Source organism: Phoenix dactylifera, chromosome 14 (assembly GCF_051530095.1).
Source record: "Phoenix dactylifera cultivar Ajwa chromosome 14, Ajwa_hap1_PhDact_Kaust_v1.1, whole genome shotgun sequence".
NCBI lineage: Eukaryota > Viridiplantae > Streptophyta > Magnoliopsida > Arecales > Arecaceae > Phoenix > Phoenix dactylifera.
The window spans coordinates 5,400,092-5,420,787 of NC_143203.1; positions in this window are offsets into that span (position 1 = coordinate 5,400,092).

Consider the following 20,696-nt stretch of genomic DNA (forward strand, 5'->3'; position numbering starts at 1 on the left):
CTGGGATGCTGGGGAGCTAATCCAAAATGAAGTGGAAGATCTTGGTTCTGTTCCAAAACAGGGGATACGGATGACAAGTGGGTGGCTGGGACACACGGGAGAAGCAGAAGAAGGTATGCATCGCGGGAGGTAATTAGGATATGAGGGCGAAACGGAAGGAAGGTTGCTTGATTTGATCCTCACGGTAGTTCGGAATTCACTGATGCTCAAGATGAAGCTGAGAGGATCTCAGCTGGGATGGATGAGGATGAACGCAGAAACATGGGAGCTAGGGAGTTTGGAAGTGCTGCCGTTGGCTGGATGTGGCTGAGATTGCTTTATTCCGAAGCAAGGGATGAAGGTTGGATGGATCCGTGAGCAGGGGATGAGCTTGGGACCAAGTTGTTTGGGATGCTCACGGGATGAAGATGAATCGCGGATGCAGGAGAAATGCTTGATTTTCGGAGAGGACGAGCTTTGTTTTGAGATGCAGGGGAGGCTTGGGAACGATGGATACGGTTGATGGCTGATCCGTGGGAATGGAAGCTGATCGTGTGAAGATTTGTTGCGGATTGGAGGCGGCTGGCTGGATGACACGGGTTCAGCTGCAAATGCGACCCGCACACATTAGTTCAGACAATATCCTAATTAGTTTGACTTGACCTGCACACATTAGACTCGACCAATAAAATCAAGCAAACTCGATTTATTTATTAAAATGCAATGATGAAGGAGAATGAATTTTCTTATGTTTAAATTTAAAATATATGCGTAAAAAATAATGATAAGTGCTATGAGTAAAATATTAATTCATGCATTATTTAGCACTTCTCACACCCCCAAACCTACATTTTGCTAGTCCTCGAGCAAAATAAAAAAAAACTAACTCACTTTTGCAGGAATCGCAATTGCATTTACCGTATGCAATAAGGCTTTAAACCCCTAGGTGGCCCTAGTGGACGAATTTTATCTCATGAGGATTTCTGGCGTAGATACCAACAAACTGCTGTCTCCACCCAAAGAATTTATTTTACTGTTTTATAAAATCTAATTTCAAATGCATAAGTGCCAATAATTTCGAAAGCACACAAAGTTTTAATTACTAAGTCAGCCCAAATCCTAGGTCAGTATGCAATTTAAGTTGAAGTTATTAAGTTTCCGTTAGAGAGTTGTAAGGCTAATTTATACTTGGGTGCTCGGTGATATCTGGACCATACACAAGCTAAGACTTTAGATCCCCAAAATACTGCTAAAGCTAGTAGTTTCCAAGAATTGGTCAGATAAGACCTAATCACTGATTCAAAATCATCCTATCTTGTAGGATTTCGAGAGTTGTGGATGTTTACTTTAATACCTCATGGGCTTTATCTGTAATATTCCAGTTTACTCGAATTTTTACAACGACGGCTTTCACACTATCATCTTTTTCAAAGTCAATATTTTTTCTCTTTCTTTTTTTTTCAATTTATTTATTTATAAATAAATTATGCACTTTTACTCTTGTAATGATTCCTCCATGTAGCGAGCATTCAGTCAACAACTCCCACGCTAGATGGCATAAGGTGTTGGGCATCAAGACTCCCCTACGGAACTATGCTCGGGTTCCTCATACAAGCCCGCTGACCTTTGACAATAGGTAGCCCTTTTTGATGTACCTGACTAAATTCACTTTCTTTTTTTTTTAATAAATAAATATGGGATAATAGTGAATTAGATAGGAATGATTCATCAGGACTCAAGGTTGCTACTAGACTTAACAACATAATGTTGAACCAAACCCTTAGAAGTGCAGGCCATGTGTGTTGCGAAATTCCAAAGTAAAAATTATCTTACAACTCGTTAAAAATTTTTTTAATAAAAAGAACTCAAATTGACTTACTCCTGACTAGTTATTGGACTTTTTAGATTTTTTATACTTTGTGTGTTTATCATTTCAGCACTAAAGCATAGAAATTAGTTTTTTTTTTTTTAAGATGAAATATTTAAAAATACAAAAAATTTCTTCAAAAATTCAAATCCTATACCCCCAACCTAGACCAGACATTGTCCTCAATATTTTTTTTAATAATATTATATTATTTTTTTTATTTTTTTTTTATTTTTATTTTGGACGAAATTATGATGCATATGGAGGATAGAAGCATTTTACCGTAGTTGCATCAGTAATATGAGGAATCCTGTTAAACATTGAAAAATATAATAAGAAAAATGCAAAAACGAACTACGATAATTGGGTTGCCTCCCAACAAGCGCTAAGTTTAACGTCTTCAGCCAGACGCAGCGCATCCTTATCAAATCATACCGGGTTCATGCCGAGTTCTCCAAGGAAGAAAATTTGTGGGAAACTGATTGTCGGGCAAGAAGTTGACTGCTTCTATGGCCTTGTCTATATCAAAGTCAAAATGGGCCAAGCATGTTTTCAGAGGGTCATCTGCCAAAATATAGGAAAGTGCTTCTTCTACAAGATCGTCCATTTTGTCTATTAGGAAGCACTCAACTTTCCTCGCGGGTTGGTCGGCCGTATTGAACACATTTAATTTTACCTTCATGTTCCCAAATGATATGTTCATTACCCCCGTTCTACAATTGATGCACACATTGGCTGTTGCTAAAAAGGGGCACCCGAGGATCACGGGGATTTGTTTCTTAGGATTAGGCTCATGTTCCATATCAAGGATGATAAAATCTACTGAAAAATAGAATTTGTCTACTGATGAGAGCACAAAAGTGCGACCTACATGTCACTAAAATTAGTGTTATTGCTAACCGATAATGATAAATTCGCTGGATTAATATTATATTTGGGTTTGACACAGATTATCATAAATTAGAGATAAAATGCACATTGAGTACAAATTTGACTTCAGAAGGATCCCTTTCCAGATCCGACCCGGTTGAAGATCGGGTCGGGTCCGAGTCGGGTTCAGGTCCGAATCGGGTCCATTTTGTTTGTGCTTTTGGGAAAGAATTTTGGGCAAATCTAATTTGGCCATATCATAACTATGAGGTGCTGGGTGACCCATGACTTGAAAGACTTGCACTTGACCTCCAGTCAGAACAGATGACCCGTGACGAACTGAGTCTGTTCGTCTACAAGCCAAATTTCATATCACACTATTTTTTTTATCTATATGACTGATTGGACGGAACTTGGTATCTCCTAGCTCCCATCTCAGGAGGGCAAAGAAAATCCTAGCTCTTCCTGGATCCACGGCATCTTCCATTTCGGCTCATCCCAGTCATCCCGCACATCTCCTTCCTTCCCGTGATCCCATTCTTCAAGCGGTGAACAGCCCACGGGTCATATCGAAGAAAAAATCTTAGTACGATGAAATCATGGAAGTCTTTAAAAATGTCCAAATAAATTTATCCTTCCTAGATGCCATCAGACAGATCCCCTCCTATACCAAATTCTTAAAAGACCTAACCACGGTGAAAAGAAAAACCAGTATTCCTAGGCAAGCTGTGATGGCGGCACAAGCCTCATCTCTTATTCAACAACAGATTGCTCCAAAATACAAGGACCCTGGTTGCCCCACTGTTGAAATTAAAATAGGAAAAACCATCATTCGGAGAGCTCTCCTAGATTTAGGAGCTAGCGTGAACCTATTACCCTATTCTGTCTACACCGAACTAGATTTGGGGCAATTAAAATCCACAAACATTACTTTGTCATTAGCAGATAGGACTGGGAAGTATCCTAAGGAAATTGTAGAGGATGTAATTGTAAAGGTAAATGAGTTTTACTATCCTGTGGATTTTGTAGTCCTCGAAACTGAACAAGTAAAAAATCCAGGTAGTCACATCCCGGTAATCCTTGGCAGACCATTTTTGGCCACTTCAAATGCTGTGATCAGTTGCCGAAATGGAATAATGACCTTAGCATTTGGGAACATGACTGTCCAGCTCAATGTTTTTCACAGTAGTAGTCAGTCAACCGAGATGGATGATTTGGAAGAAATTCACATGATTGAGAACATAATTAGCAGTTCTTTTGAAGAGTCGAGTTATTCTGATCCATTAGAAAAATGTTTGGCTAATTTCGATCAATATTGTGAATCAAGTCAGGAGGTTAATGCATTGTTAGATTCTATTCCTATGATGGATACTAGCAGATGGGCCACCAAGTTTGAATCATTGCCTATTTCAAACTCTCAGCTAGTGCCATCCAATGTCAAACCTCCCCAGCTAGAACTTAAAGACCTTTCCGAAAACTTGAAGTATGCATTTCTTGGAGACAGCAAGATCTTACCGGTTATAATTGCATCGAATCTGACTAAAGATCAGGAAGAGAAGTTATTAAGTATCCTTCGGAAGAATTAGGAAGCTATCGGCTGGTCTATAGCTGATATTAAGGGGATTAGTCCTTTTGTGGTCCAACATAAAATTCATCTAGAAGAAGATGCAAAAATCTCTAGAGAACCACAAAGGCGACTTAATCCAATCATGAAGGATGTAGTTCGAGCCGAGGTCATCAAGCTTTTAGATGCAGGGATTATATATCCTATTTCTTATAGTCAGTGGGTAAGCCCAGTTCAAGTCGTACCAAAGAAGTCTGGCATCACTGTGGTGAAAAATGATCACAATGAGTTAGTCCCTACTCGAGTCCAAACGGGATGGCGAGTATGCATCGACTATAGAAAGCTTAATGCCATGACTAGGAAAGACCATTTTCCTCTACCCTTCATCGATCAAATGCTAGAACGTTTAGCTGGCCACTCTCATTATTGTTTCCTCGATGGTTATTCTGGATATAACCAAGTCCGTATCGTACGTGAGGATCAAGAGAAAACCACGTTCACCTATCCTTATGGCACTTTTGCCTATCGTCGCATGCCTTTTGGGCTATGCAATGCACCGGCTACATTCCAGCAGTGTATGATGAGTATTTTCTCCGACATGGTTGAAAATTTTTTAGAAGTTTTCATGGATGACTTTTCTGTATTTGGATCCAATTTTGATGAATGTGTGCACCACTTGACACTTGTTGTAGAACGCTATAAAAAGAAAAATTTAGTTCTTAACTGGAAGAAGTGTCATTTCATGGTAGAATCAGGTATTGTTTTAGGACACATTGTGTCACAAAGGGGAATTGAGGTAGATAAGGCCAAAGTAGAATTAATTGCAAAATTGCCACCTCCCAAGACTATTAGGAAAATCCGATCATTTTTAGGGCATGCGGGTTTTTACCGCCGCTTTATCAAGGATTTCAGCAAAATATCAAAACCCTTATATGATTTGTTGGCCCAAGATGCGATCTTCAATTTTTCATCAACTTGTGTAACTGCTTTCGAAAGACTGAAGTCTGAATTGACATCAGCACCCATCATAAGGTATCCTGATTGGAGTCGTCCTTTTGAAATCATATGTGATGTATCTGATTATGCCATAGGTGCTGATGACCCAAAGATTGATTCATAGATTGATTTTGATGATCACAAAACCTTGAAGTATAGATACTAATGTTTATGTTGCAAGGAGAAAGATATTTATGTTGCAAGGAACATAGCAAGTTGGAAGAACACAAGAAGGCCTCTAAAAGCACTCAAGAAAAGTTGGAAGAAAGCTACAAGTTATTGGCCCAAGTCTCAAGTTCAAAAGATTCAAATTGGAGGAGCAAATTCAAGGAAAATTTAAAAGAATAGTCTTCGAGTCGACTCCTGAGGAATTCGAGTCGACTCCAATGCTTGGCGAGTCAACTCGAGAGTAGAACGAGTCGACTCCAGGGTGTAAAAGGCAGAAAAGTCAGAGAGGGATTTTCGACCCTGAGATTCGAGTCGACTCCTGAGGAATGCGAGTCGACTCCAATGGTTGTCGGGTCGACTCCAAAGAAAGCGAGAGTCGACTCTCAGTGGTACACAAGGGAAAACTCAGAGAAGCAGTTTTTGGACACTGAGATTCGAGTCGACTCCCACAAAGTCCGAGTCGACTCCAAAGACAGCGCAACCCCAAGACAGAAGACGGTATTTTCGTCTCTGAGAGGCGAGTCGACTCCAAGACAAGTCGAGTCGACTCCAAGGCAGCGCGGCTCCAAAATACAGAGGATCAGTTTTCCGACTCTGAGATTCGAGTCGACTCCCAGACAGCTCGAGTCGACTCCAAGGCAGCACTACACTAAGATGGCAGAAGACCAACTTTCGAAAACTGAGAGCCGAGTCGACTCCAAGGAAGTTCGAGTCGACTCCAAGACTGGACGAGCCAAAAGACAGAGGATCGGGAGTTCGGACTCTGGGATTCGAGTCGACTCCCAGGATAGTCGAGTCGACTCGAGTGGACAAAATTCAAATTTGGAACAGTTGCCGAGTCGACTCCGGAAAAGCTTGAGTCGACTCCCGCTACAGCCGAGTCGACTCCTGATCGCGCGAGTCGACTCCGATCCCAACGGTAATATTGTCAGGAGGTGCAGACTGGTTCCAACGGCTATATTTTTGTCTCTAACGGCTATATTCTTGTTTCCACTCCATCTAAAGCTATAAAAACAAGAAGAGAGCTAGGGGAGAACTCATGGAAGTGGGAGAGATCATCTAGGAAAGAGATCTCAAAGAGATTACAAAGGAAATCTCCCACAAGCACAAAAGGGCCATCCAAAACGAAATAGAGAGAAGAAGAGCATCCAAGTGAATCCGAAAGCTTCCTCTCCATCCGCGTGCTGCCTCGGGGATCCTCTACTTCATGCCAAATCAGAGGAGGATCAAGTAAAGAAGAAGCCGAGCTTCTCCATCTTCAAAACTCGTTTGAGGGCTTCTCTTTACTCTATTTGTTTATATTGTCATATCTGCTTGTTTAAGAAGCTTTGATTTGTTTTTATTCTTTGTTTTAATATCTTGTAACTTGATTCAATCAAGGGATTGAATCAAGGGGTTAAAGGTTTGTTGGTGAGCCAAAGGGAAAACCAACGGTGTAAGGTTTGTTGGTGAGCCAAAGGGAAAACCAACGGAGATAGGTTTGTTGGTGAGCCAAAGGGGAAAACCAACGGAGATAGGTTTGTTGGTGAGCCGAGGGTAAAACCAACGTGTAAGGGTTTGATTGTGAGCCCGGGAAAACAATCGGGGTTGGTTCTAGTCGGTGAGCCTGGGAAAACCGACCGAGTTCGTTGTGCGCTCGTAAAACAACAAGTTGGGTTGTGAGCTTGTAAAACAACCGGCTGTAATCGGTAGGATTATAGTGAAATTCCCAAGAGGTCTTGGGGAGTGGATGTAGGTGCTGGGGTGCACCGAACCACTATATGTCCTTTGTGTTTGTAATGCCTCTAGTTATTGTCTAACTAACACACTTACTTACTTAGATAAATTGCTTGCTTAATTCTTATCCGCACATCCTTTAGTTGCAAGCATATTTAATCAAGTCGAAGTCTATACATCAAACCCTTGCTAAGTTTAACTTTCACTGTGCATCTAGACAACTTAGCATAGTTAATCAAAAAGTTTTAGAAGTAGTTTAAAAGTTTTAAAAGACCCAATTCACCCCCCCTCTTGGGTTGTCACCTTGGGCAACAAGTGGTATCAGAGCAGGTGCTCAAGATTAATTGTTGATCTCACGATCAAGAGCCAAAGATCATGACAACTCAAATAGATAGTTTTCTAGGAGAAGGACAGTCAATTGATAGGCCTCCACTGTTTAATGGCATAGACTACACATATTGGAAAGCACGCATGCGCATTTTTATTCAATCACAAAACTATTATTTATGGAAAATCATAATAAATGATCTTCACACACTCTCTCAAACTTTTAATGAAAAGGATTTAGCACAATTGAATGCTGATGCCATGAACCTTTTATATTGTGCATTAGATAGGAATGAGTTTAATTGCATATCTTCTTGCATGACTGCTAAAGGAATATGGAATATGCTTGAAGACAAATATGAATGCACTAACAAATCTGAAACATCATGTGTAGAAGGAGAGCAGTATCATATTGAAAATCCATGCTTGGTGGCACATGAGGTACATGCTGGAACTGAAAGCAATTTTACATTTGATGAACTCCACGATGCCTTTTCTGATTTGTATTTAGAATATAAGAAACTTGTTTGTAAGAACAAGAACTTGAAGAATGAAAATCAAATTCTAATAGATGAAAAACTGAAACTAACTAGTAAAACTGAAATCTTAATTAAAGAAAATCAAGAACTAAATCAGAAAAACCAACTTCTCACTGAAAGCCATGATAAACTTAAGAAAAATAATGAATTGCTTTCAGAAGATAACAAAAGATTAACTAAAGAAGTTGACAAATTAAAACCTGTTGTTGAAAGATTTACTTTGAGCTCTGAAAAGTTGAATCTAATGATAAATAATCAAAGAGCTGAATTTGATAATATTGGATTGGGATGTCAACCTTGGTACACCCAAAAATCTTTCAAGAATATGTTTGTTAAAACAGTTTCTAATCATTTTAAAATAGATTCTTATAATGCTGATAAACAGGAACAAAGGTTATGCAAAATCTCTTCTGTTCCTAAATCTGTACATTACAAATTTGATAAACCTAAAAGGCAAAAACAGAAAACTGAAGGATTATCTACCACTCATGTTAAATCCATGTTTGTTAAATTTAATAAGAAGATGCAGAAATACACTTCTTGTAGTCCAAAAATCTGCAAGCCTATGGACAAAATAGCTATTAAGAAAATATGGGTTCCAAAAGGAACAATAATAGCTAACCTGCAAGGACCCAAAAGAGCTTGGGTTCCTAAGTTGAAAATCTAAATATTTTCTGCAGGTGTGTCTAGCACTCAAGGCTCCAACAAAAGATGTTAAATTGGACATTGGGTGCTCTAGACATATATTAAAGAATAAAACTTAAATGTAATCAAGAAAAATAATTAAAATAGAAGAAATAACTTCAAATTTCTCCATCTTTCTATATTATACTTTACTTATTGTTGGATAAGTTGCTAGATGATTAATCAATTTATTAAGATTAACTCTATGAATTCTCTATATGCTTGATTGAGAGCTTTTATCCATGGCATTATTGTTTATTGATCATAGATATGAAAATGTGTACTTGGTATGCCTTTGAATATTGCACTATAAATACCAAGATTAAAGAAACCATCTTTGGCATATAATATCAACTCATGCGAGTATGGATTTAATTTCAAAAGACTTTGGCATTGGCTTACTTAGAGTATCTTCTGAAAGGTCAAAGTTTGCTATGCATGTTAACTAAGGAAACAAACAAGAATCAATTTCTAAATCTAAAGATGTTGTTTCTATCACTGAGTTTTCAAAAGCTTACATTGGATTTGTTCTTGGCAAATAAAACTGAAGTATTTTCTGTATTTGCTAAATCCTGTAAAAGTGTTTCAAATGAAAAAGGTTTCCAAACTGTGAAGAATCATGACACAGTGTTGAAAACCAAAATCCTGATAAAAGTTATACAGAAAATAATATTAAATCCAATGATTTCAGCACCAAGGACACCATAAGTAAAATAGAATTAATAGAATTCTTGAAGAAATGAAAAAGACAATTATGTATGATAGTCATCTACTCAAACAATTTTTAAAAGACTATCATCACTGCTTGTCATACATATGACTTCTATTAAATCTATTTTTGATGAAAATTTTGATCTTCTGAAAAATGGAAAATGAACCATTGCATATCCTTTTCAGTCGTACATGTTATGCTTGATATGCTCTTATGAAAATAATGCCAAATCTGATAAAGATATTTCTATTCTTGGATATCATTCATCAAGCAATGCATATAGAGCATTCATGAAAAGATTCTAGTTGTAGAAGTATCAATTCATTTTGATTCTTTATGAGACTAGTGATTTATTATCAAGATACTAAAATTATATGGTTAATCTTTTACATATAACAATCTGAAAAACTTGTTAATAATTAGAACCAAATTGGATTTTTCAGATATGCTCTTAATAAAAAAAAAAATTTTTGACTATTAAAAGACTAAATTAAGAAAAGATAAAATAGATCTTGATAAGATTCTTGCATAATTAGAAGTAAAAATCACCTTTATCATTTATTTGCTTTACGAGCGTTATTTTCTATCAAATGAATGTGTAGAACACACTCTTGTGTGGTTATTTCATTAAAAAGGAGATCTATGTAAAATAACCACCATACTTAAAAATACACATTACATATATGATAAAGCAATATGAGATTTGATACAAGCATCAAAAACTTAATATATAAAAGCTTAAGTAAACTTTTTGATAGAAAGCAATAGTGATAAATCTATGGATCAAAAAGAAGAATTTGTAATATTTTATTTGCTCAAAGAATGCATTGATGACATCAGTTTTGGTTCTACTAATGAAGAGTTATATGAAGATTTTACTTAGCTCATGTAAGGTGAGTTTGAAATATGTGTGATGAATGAATTAACATCTTCTCTCAAACTCCAAATTAAGACAAACAAGAAAGGGGATCTTCATTGACCAATGTTAGTCCACAAGAACACTCTTATAGAAGATTGGCATGAAGAAGGTACATCTAAGACCCCATCTTGTAGAATTTGAATAGGATGAGCAAAGTAGATCTATTGTTTAAAGTTGTATTGAAGATTGATAGAATAATTATTTCATCATACAGCTAATAGACCAGAATGTATGCTCATTATGTGCACTTGGGCAAGACTTCAATCTAACTTTAATGAATCTTATTTTATTGATAACAAATAAATCATAATCTGAATTTCTGATAGAAACAACTGTTTAAGATAAAATTGATTAAAACTTAGCTAAAATATCTTATTGATAATTATCTTAAACAAATAGAATCTAAACTAAATTATAGTTGAAAATAAGAAATTGATTTGATCTTGATAAATCCTTCTATTGTCTCACATGCTTGTACTTGAACCATATTGGTTAATGAAACCATCTCTTTAGTTCAAGTGATATGTGCTTGCTTATACTTAGGGAATCTCTTGAGTAAAGTGACTCAACATTCAACTAGTATCATATCTTATATCGAGTCATCTAGTTAAAAATATGGTGGATGAATGTTTTGTATCTTGAAGAAACTAATAACTTTCTTTCAAGGAAGAAAAGGAGCTTGCAGGATCCTTGAGCAAGAAAATGAGAGATTTCAACTTGAAGGATATCTCCACGTAAGATACAATAAACATTCTCATGCAAACAAGAGAGAGGACCTTCTTCAGCCAAAAGTTCATACATAAGAAATCTAGTAGGTATTTGACTGAAGAATGCAGAATGGATTGGTAATTCTAGATACCTCTCTCATAAATTAATTGAGCAAAGTCAATAACTTAAATCTTAGTATGGCATGGTTAAAATCTTTAATTATTAATTCCTTGATATCATGTCTATATATATGTATTGATTGACTTATGCTTTTAGAAATTGTTTCATGGTTTGCCCAAACTAAAATATATCTTTGCCTATGTCATAACCATGAACTACACAAGTTTATGCTTAAAATTTTTGATTTAAAATGACTTGTGAGAAGCTATGAATTCTTGAGCATAATGAAAATGTTGTTTGCATGATATACCTCTATATGATACATTTGATTATTTCTTTATTCTGCTCTTTCAAGTAAATTACTTGAGAATAACAAAGAGAAAGAGAGATAAAGAAAAGATAATGGATATTATTCAAGAGAAGTAAAATCTAAGTAAAGGCAAATACTCCAATCTTAAGAAAAAGCAAAACAAGCATAATATATTCAGCACTTGTGTGAGCATTCTTTTGGAAGGATAAAATCCGTAATGAATTACACTTAAATAGAGGGAGAGTTTAAAGTAAATAGTTTAACCTTTCTATATTGCTTATCATAGGGATGGTGCCAATGGGGAGGCTAGTGGTAGTACCCGGCACTATTTGACCCAACTATTCGGTGTAGGGCATATTAGGGACGGCACAAGAGGGAGGCTAGTGGTAGTACCTCGTGCCCCTTCCCAACTCCACCGGATAGGGAGCAAATAGAGTATAGAGCATAAGAAAGTTATAAATGAAAAACAAAGTAAATGAAAGTAGAATTAAGTCAAATTTTTAATCACTTGAAAACACACTTTAAGGATGAAATCAGTGCAAAATTATATTTAAATAGGGGGAGTTTATTTGAAAAGAATTGATTTTGATCCTTAACATTCTTACTCTTAATATTCTAATGCATGACTTAACACATAATATATTTTGCATATGGCATGATGCTTTAAATTATGGATTCTCAATATTTTGTAATGCTTCATGCTTGGACAATTTGATTGATTGTTTGAAATACTACATAAAATTTTTGTTTGTTAAGAAAATTCAGATTTGTCATTCACAATCATCGTTAAAATGTGAAAGTTGAAATGAGAAGAGAAAGATATCTCTATTTAGGCAAAATGAATTGATCTTGATCTATCTTTCTACTTGCCTAACTTTGATACATAATATCCTAATACTTGTTAAAATATCCTCCATTTTGTATCGAAACTCAATACTAAATACAAAGATTCTGAAAGTGCTCTAATGTTATTGAAATATGTGTTTTCAATCTTAGTAATTTAAGATGAGCTACAAAGTAGAAGATACATATCTCAAATTTTGAGAGCCTTCTTGAAAATTCTTATGAAAATTCAGAATCTGATTTTGTATAAAAGCTTAAACTCAATATGATTTCTAAATAAAATCTTAATTTAAGAAAAACAGAATTAATTTTGATGTCTTGGCTGATTGCTCCGATACGCATCCGAAACATATCCTTTCTTATCATTAAAATCTACTAATATTGGTCTAAATGATCAATGATCTTGATTGCAAGCAAATATTTTTAAATATATGATTTTATTTTGATATTAAAAAGATTTATTGTGTTTCATGAATACATTGGTGAAAAACTATGATTAAGAAATTGAGTTCTAAAAATATATATATTTCAATAATCATCTATATGTTTTTCTCCCCTACATTATTAAACACTTCTATCAATAGAGTGAATGATCTTAAAGCTAGAAATATTTCAGCTCACTCAAATGATTCTAAAAGAAAGAAAATGTAAATGCGGTTGAAAGAAACTAAGCTTCAAATGAATCATTTTCTGATTAATATTTCTACACATTTTCTCTAAGATTATGAGAAAGCATAACTTGTTCGTAAAGGATTAGAAAGAGTAATTACTACAAATTTTGAAATAATACTAGATTACTCTACATTCTTGATATTACAGAATTTTAGTGTTATTCACGTTTATCACTAAAGTCTGAAATTCAACAATTAAGAATGATTAAAGAAGTACGCATCTTTTGAGGGGGAGCTTTAGATATTCAGTATCTTATCCTAAAGTTACTTCAATTTGATGTATACCTTAAATCTTATGGATTGATTTTTATGAACTTCCTTATATTGCAAGACATGCTTTAAATTACCTTGAGATGAGTTCTATAAAGGTTGTCTTATCTCAAACCTTGAGTCTTATGAAAATAAGCTGAAACTTATAGAAAATATATTTTTGAGATTGACAATTTTATTGAACATTATCTTAGGATTCTAAACTCTTAAATGGAATGATCAATTGAGGGGGAGAAAGAAAATTTCAGAAGGAGAGGTCTTATGGAACTTAATCACATAAATCTATAACTAAAGGAGAGAGAAAGAATACTAAATGAAAAGTGATTCTAATACTCTCCAATATGTATCATCTGAAATTTAAATCTGAAAATCTTTATGATACACCTTGAGGCGTGTTATTTGGTTAGTATATCTCATGCATCACTCTTGAACCAAATTGCAAATCTTAAGAGCCTCTAATTTAATGAAAAAGGAGGAGAACAATGTATTAAATTTTCTTGAGTATCTCTTAGAAAATCTATTTTGAACCTCACTAATGAGTTTTAATTGGCTTACTCTTTAGAACTTCTATTTTGTGCCAATTCATTATTTTATGTATCAAATTGTGCTTATTTTCTAAAGGAATAAAAGAAAGTCTTTAAAAGAGCTCTAAGATGTATCACAAATTGCATGATTTCATAATTTGGTATTTGTGCTCAAATGCACTTATTATTATAAAGAACCTTTGAAGTCATTAAGAATTAATGACCCAACATGATGATATGTCTTTCACATATATAAGTTTTGATCTTTTACTCTGAAAATTAATCAAAATTGCTCTCATGTTTGATAAAATACTTAATAGATTGGGCAAAAGGTCTTAATTGAACAAGCTTTCATACTTATTATTGAAGAGAGGTTAGATTTCCACTCGTGTTTTCATTGAATATCATTTGTGGTACTTCTTGAATTAACCTAAGAGAGATTCCACCCACACTTGATTAGAAAACTATCTGTGGTATCAAATTAGAAAACTTCTTGAAATCACATTCAATGTGTTCTGCTCTGAAATTATCTTAATTGGCTCTGATCTGTGCTCACTAATCTGATTCCAATATTATTGCCTTGAGTTAAATGATTCATATCCTGGCAATAATATAACATTCAAACCAGAGTACAGTAAGGGAAAGAAATATTTGAGTGTTCTGATCTTTGTGCTTAATGTTTCACTATCTTTTTGATGCTGTCAAAAAGGGGGAGAAATATCTAAGTATATGCTTATAATGCTTTGTGATAATCAGCTTGAACTGAAATATATTGATTGTGTTAAGCTGATTAAATCTAAAGCATTATCATGAAGTATGTTTTGTTTTAAATATACATGTTGTCTACTTCATGCAACTTAGCTATGTATTACTTCTAGAAAACAATATCTTTTATATTGCATATACTCCAAGTTTTGTCATCATCAAAAAGGGGGAGATTGATGACCCAAAGATTGATTCATAGATTGATTTTGATGATCACAAAACCTTGAAGTATAGATACTAATGTTTATGTTGCAAGGAGAAAGATATTTATGTTGCAAGGAACATAGCAAGTTGGAAGAACACAAGAAGGCCTCTAAAAGCACTCAAGAAAAGTTGGAAGAAAGCTACAAGTTATTGGCCCAAGTCTCAAGTTCAAAAGATTCAAATTGGAGGAGCAAATTCAAGGAAAATTTAAAAGAATAGTCTTCGAGTCGACTCCTGAGGAATTCGAGTCGACTCCAATGCTTGGCGAGTCAACTCGAGAGTAGAACGAGTCGACTCCAGGGTGTAAAAGGCAGAAAAGTCAGAGAGGGATTTTCGACCCTGAGATTCGAGTCGACTCCTGAGGAATGCGAGTCGACTCCAATGGTTGTCGGGTCGACTCCAAAGAAAGCGAGAGTCGACTCTCAGTGGTACACAAGGGAAAACTCAGAGAAGCAGTTTTTGGACACTGAGATTCGAGTCGACTCCCACAAAGTCCGAGTCGACTCCAAAGACAGCGCAACCCCAAGACAGAAGACGGTATTTTCGTCTCTGAGAGGCGAGTCGACTCCAAGACAAGTCGAGTCGACTCCAAGGCAGCGCGGCTCCAAAATACAGAGGATCAGTTTTCCGACTCTGAGATTCGAGTCGACTCCCAGACAGCTCGAGTCGACTCCAAGGCAGCACTACACTAAGATGGCAGAAGACCAACTTTCGAAAACTGAGAGCCGAGTCGACTCCAAGGAAGTTCGAGTCGACTCCAAGACTGGACGAGCCAAAAGACAGAGGATCGGGAGTTCGGACTCTGGGATTCGAGTCGACTCCCAGGATAGTCGAGTCGACTCGAGTGGACAAAATTCAAATTTGGAACAGTTGCCGAGTCGACTCCGGAAAAGCTTGAGTCGACTCCCGCTACAGCCGAGTCGACTCCTGATCGCGCGAGTCGACTCCGATCCCAACGGTAATATTGTCAGGAGGTGCAGACTGGTTCCAACGGCTATATTTTTGTCTCTAACGGCTATATTCTTGTTTCCACTCCATCTAAAGCTATAAAAACAAGAAGAGAGCTAGGGGAGAACTCATGGAAGTGGGAGAGATCATCTAGGAAAGAGATCTCAAAGAGATTACAAAGGAAATCTCCCACAAGCACAAAAGGGCCATCCAAAACGAAATAGAGAGAAGAAGAGCATCCAAGTGAATCCGAAAGCTTCCTCTCCATCCGCGTGCTGCCTCGGGGATCCTCTACTTCATGCCAAATCAGAGGAGGATCAAGTAAAGAAGAAGCCGAGCTTCTCCATCTTCAAAACTCGTTTGAGGGCTTCTCTTTACTCTATTTGTTTATATTGTCATATCTGCTTGTTTAAGAAGCTTTGATTTGTTTTTATTCTTTGTTTTAATATCTTGTAACTTGATTCAATCAAGGGATTGAATCAAGGGGTTAAAGGTTTGTTGGTGAGCCAAAGGGAAAACCAACGGTGTAAGGTTTGTTGGTGAGCCAAAGGGAAAACCAACGGAGATAGGTTTGTTGGTGAGCCAAAGGGGAAAACCAACGGAGATAGGTTTGTTGGTGAGCCGAGGGTAAAACCAACGTGTAAGGGTTTGATTGTGAGCCCGGGAAAACAATCGGGGTTGGTTCTAGTCGGTGAGCCTGGGAAAACCGACCGAGTTCGTTGTGCGCTCGTAAAACAACAAGTTGGGTTGTGAGCTTGTAAAACAACCGGCTGTAATCGGTAGGATTATAGTGAAATTCCCAAGAGGTCTTGGGGAGTGGATGTAGGTGCTGGGGTGCACCGAACCACTATATGTCCTTTGTGTTTGTAATGCCTCTAGTTATTGTCTAACTAACACACTTACTTACTTAGATAAATTGCTTGCTTAATTCTTATCCGCACATCCTTTAGTTGCAAGCATATTTAATCAAGTCGAAGTCTATACATCAAACCCTTGCTAAGTTTAACTTTCACTGTGCATCTAGACAACTTAGCATAGTTAATCAAAAAGTTTTAGAAGTAGTTTAAAAGTTTTAAAAGACCCAATTCACCCCCCCTCTTGGGTTGTCACCTTGGGCAACAGGTGCTGTCTTAGGTCAGCGAGTAGAGAAGCTTCCCCATGTTATTCATTATGCGAGCAAAACGCTCAATGACGCCTAACTCAACTATTCCACCACTGAAAAAGAATTGTTGGCAGTTGTTTTTGCTTTAGATAAATTTCGCCCCTACCTGATAGGATCTAAGGTTCTTGTTTATTCTGATCATGCCGCCCTTAACTACCTTCTCATAAAGAAGGATGCTAAGGCAAGGCTCATTCGTTGGATCCTATTGCTCCAGAAATTTGATCTCGAAATTCGAGATAAAAAAGGATCTGAAAATGTAGTAGCTGACCACTTGTCCAGACTGATTGTTGAGTCATCTGCAGAATCCTTACCTGTATCCGAAACTTTTTTGGATGAACAACTAATGATGATTTTCCATACCAATGTTTCATGGTATGCTGACATAGTCAACTACCTCGTTACTGAACAAATGCCGAGCTCTTGGACCAAACAGGAGCAATTTCGCTTCCTAGCTCGTGTGAAGTGGTATTTTTGGGATGAACCATACTTATTTAAATATTGCCCTGATCAGATCATCCAACGGTGTATCCCTGAATACGAACAAAGAAAAGTCCTTTCCTTTTGTCATGACCACGCTTGTGGTGGTCATTTCAGTGGTAAAAAGACGGCTGCAAAGGTTTTGCAGTACAGATTTTATTGGCCCACACTATTTCATGACTCACATGAGTATTGTAAAGCATGTGACCGATGTCAAATACTAGGAAAAATTTCAAGAAAAAATGAGATGCCCCTGAACCCGATCTTAATTGTAGAAATCTTTGATGTTTGGGGTATTGATTTTATGGGTTCTTTTCCTATGTCATTTGGGCACCAGTACATACTCCTAGCTGTTGACTATGTGTCCAAGTAGATTGAGGTTGTCGCATGTAAGACCAATGATCACAAAGTAGTGATCAAGTTTCTTAAGGAGTCTGTCTTCGCTCGCTTTGGCACCCCTCGTGCTATCATTAGTGATGGGGGAAAACATTTTTGCAATAGAATTTTTAAAGCCCTTGCTAGGAAGTACAACATCACCCATAAGGTCGGTACACCATATCATCCACAAACGAGTGGACAAGTTGAGATTTCCAATAGAGAAATCAAGACCATCCTTGAGAAAACTGTCAATCCATCTTGAAAGGATTGGTCCCTTAGGTTAACAGATGCATTGTGGGCATATCGTACGGCCTACAAAACACCAATTGGAATGTCCCCATATAGGATTGTCTATGGCAAGGCTTGCCATTTACCTGTCGAGTTAGAACACAAGGCCTATTGGGCAATCAAACGCTTAAATTTCGATCTCGACAAGGTGGGAGAACATAGAAAGCTTCAGCTCGACGAGCTTGAAGAAATTAGGAACGATGCTTACAAGTGTGTTAAGAAGTACAAGGATCGCATGAAGGTCATGCATGATAAAATGATTACTCGTAAAGAGTTTCACTAAGGACAAAAAGTTCTTTTATATGATTCTCGATTACATCTATTTCCTGGGAAACTTAAATCTCGTTGGACTGGCCCATACACGGTAGAGAAAGTGCATCCGCATGGTGCAGTAGTAATATGCAATACTAAGGATGGTAGGTCGTTTCAAGTCAATGGACATCGTTTAAAACCATACCTTGAGTATCTGAGTCTAGAAGTCGAGGAGATACTTTTGACCGACCCTATCTATTATGAGTGAATCAGAATTGTCTGGCTGAAGACATTAAACTTAACGCTCTTGGGAGGCAACCCAACATGTAAATATTATTAAATAATAATAATAATAATAATAAATAAATAAATAAAATCAATAAATTACTAACATGCAGGTTTGGGGGTTTTTGCCCCAATTGTCACTTTACCCACCCATATCAGGTAACTTCTCCTCTGTCCTATTACTGCTTTAAATTTTCTTTAACATTGAGGACAATGTTAGATTTAGGTATGGAGGTGAGAACATTTTTGATTTAAAAAAAAATTAAAAATTAAAAAAAAGAGAATTTCAAATTTTTAACTCAAACTCTAATCTTTTTGGCTGTACAAACTAGGAATTGCTTTGACAATAGCTTTGAGTTAAGGAATATGATAGCAGTTCTAGTTTGAGTTTTCGTCCCACCTATCTTCTGCTAACATGATACAAGATGATTTAGCACCTACAGTTAAGCACATGAATAGTGGGGTATGTAAACTTACAACCAATATGAATACTTTTAATCTTCTGGATAATTTAAAGTTATATGTGTGATGAACACCCTATTATTATTTTAAAAAAAAAGAAAAAAAAAAGAAAATAAAATAAAATGAGTTTATTTTAAGTCTTCTCACTGAGTAACCGGGCCTTTTGCCTGGCAAGCAGCGAGTGTTCGTGTAAAAAGGTGAGGATGGCTGAGATTAAACTCTGAGTGACTAATTTGGCCTTGGAGCCTAGTTGACTTGAGTTATTAAGCTTGTTAGGGTGTCTTTACACCTAGTGCCCTGAGCGATCTGGATCGGGAGTCATTAGCCTAATACTCGCTACATGGATTAGTTAGAAAGTTTAAAAAGGCTAGATATTGCACAAGTCAGGTATTCATTATCATTTAACTCTAGAGAGTCTTGGAAATTAGAGTAATCATGTTGGAAGTAAGTGAAAGCCACTCATTTATATGATACTATCTTGCACCTCACTACATTCTTAACTTGTTAGCAGATAGATGGGGTATAATGGAACTTGAGTTAGAGTCTGCTTAAATATGATGGCAATAAGTCTCTATTGTCCTTGCAATTCTAAGTTCATACAATAATACTTGTTCAAATTTCGAGTTAAACATTGGAAATTCCTGACTGATGAAGTTTGTGGCTAACTTTCCTGCAAACCCTCACGAGACAACACTCGTCCACTAGGGTAACCTAGGAGTTTAATAGCTTGTTGCATCTGCTAAATGCAACCGCAATGCCTGCGAAAGTGAGTTAGGATATTGCTTGAGGACCAGCAAAATTCAGGTTTAGGGGTGTGTTAAGTGCAAGGTTTAGGGTGTCTTTACACCTAGTGCTCTGAGCCATCTGGATCGGGAGTCATTGGCCTAACACTCGCTACATGGGTTAGCTAAAAAGCTTAATAAGGCTAGATATTGCACAAGTTATTCTTCTTAGCATTCAAAAAAATAAATAAATAAATAAATAAATCTGGGGTATTCATTACCATTTAACTCTAGAAAGTCTTGAAAATTGGAGTGATCATGTTGGAAGTAAGTGAAAGCCACTTATTTATATGATACTATCTTGCACCTCACTACATTCTTAACTTGTTAGCAGATAGATGGGGAGTAATGGAACTTGAGTTAGAGTCTGCTTAAATATGATAGCAATAAGTCTTTATTGTCCTTGCAATTCTAAGTTCATATAATAATACTTGTTCAAATTTTGAGTTAAACATTAGAAATTCCTGACTAATAAAGTTTGTGGATAACTTCACTGCAAACTCTCACGAGACAACACTCGTCCACTAGGGTAACCTAGGGGTTTAAAGGCTTGTTGCACGTGCCAAGTGCAATCGTGACTCCCTACGAAAATGGGTACATATCTTAGTTTGTGTATTTAGCTTCAATAAAAAAAAAAAAGAAGAAAAAGTCATAAGTTAGACTACATCTTTTTGTGCCCTCATTTTATCGTTTGCTTGTTAATTGCTAGAGACTAGCAATAAGCTAGTTGGGGGGTGTGATGAGAGCACAAAAGTGCGACCTACATGTCACTAAAATTAGTGTTATTGCTAACCGATAATGATAAATTCACTGGATTAATATTATATTTGGGTTTGACACAGATTATCATAAATTAGAGATAAAATGCACATTGAGTACAAATTTGACTTCAGAAGGATCCCTTCC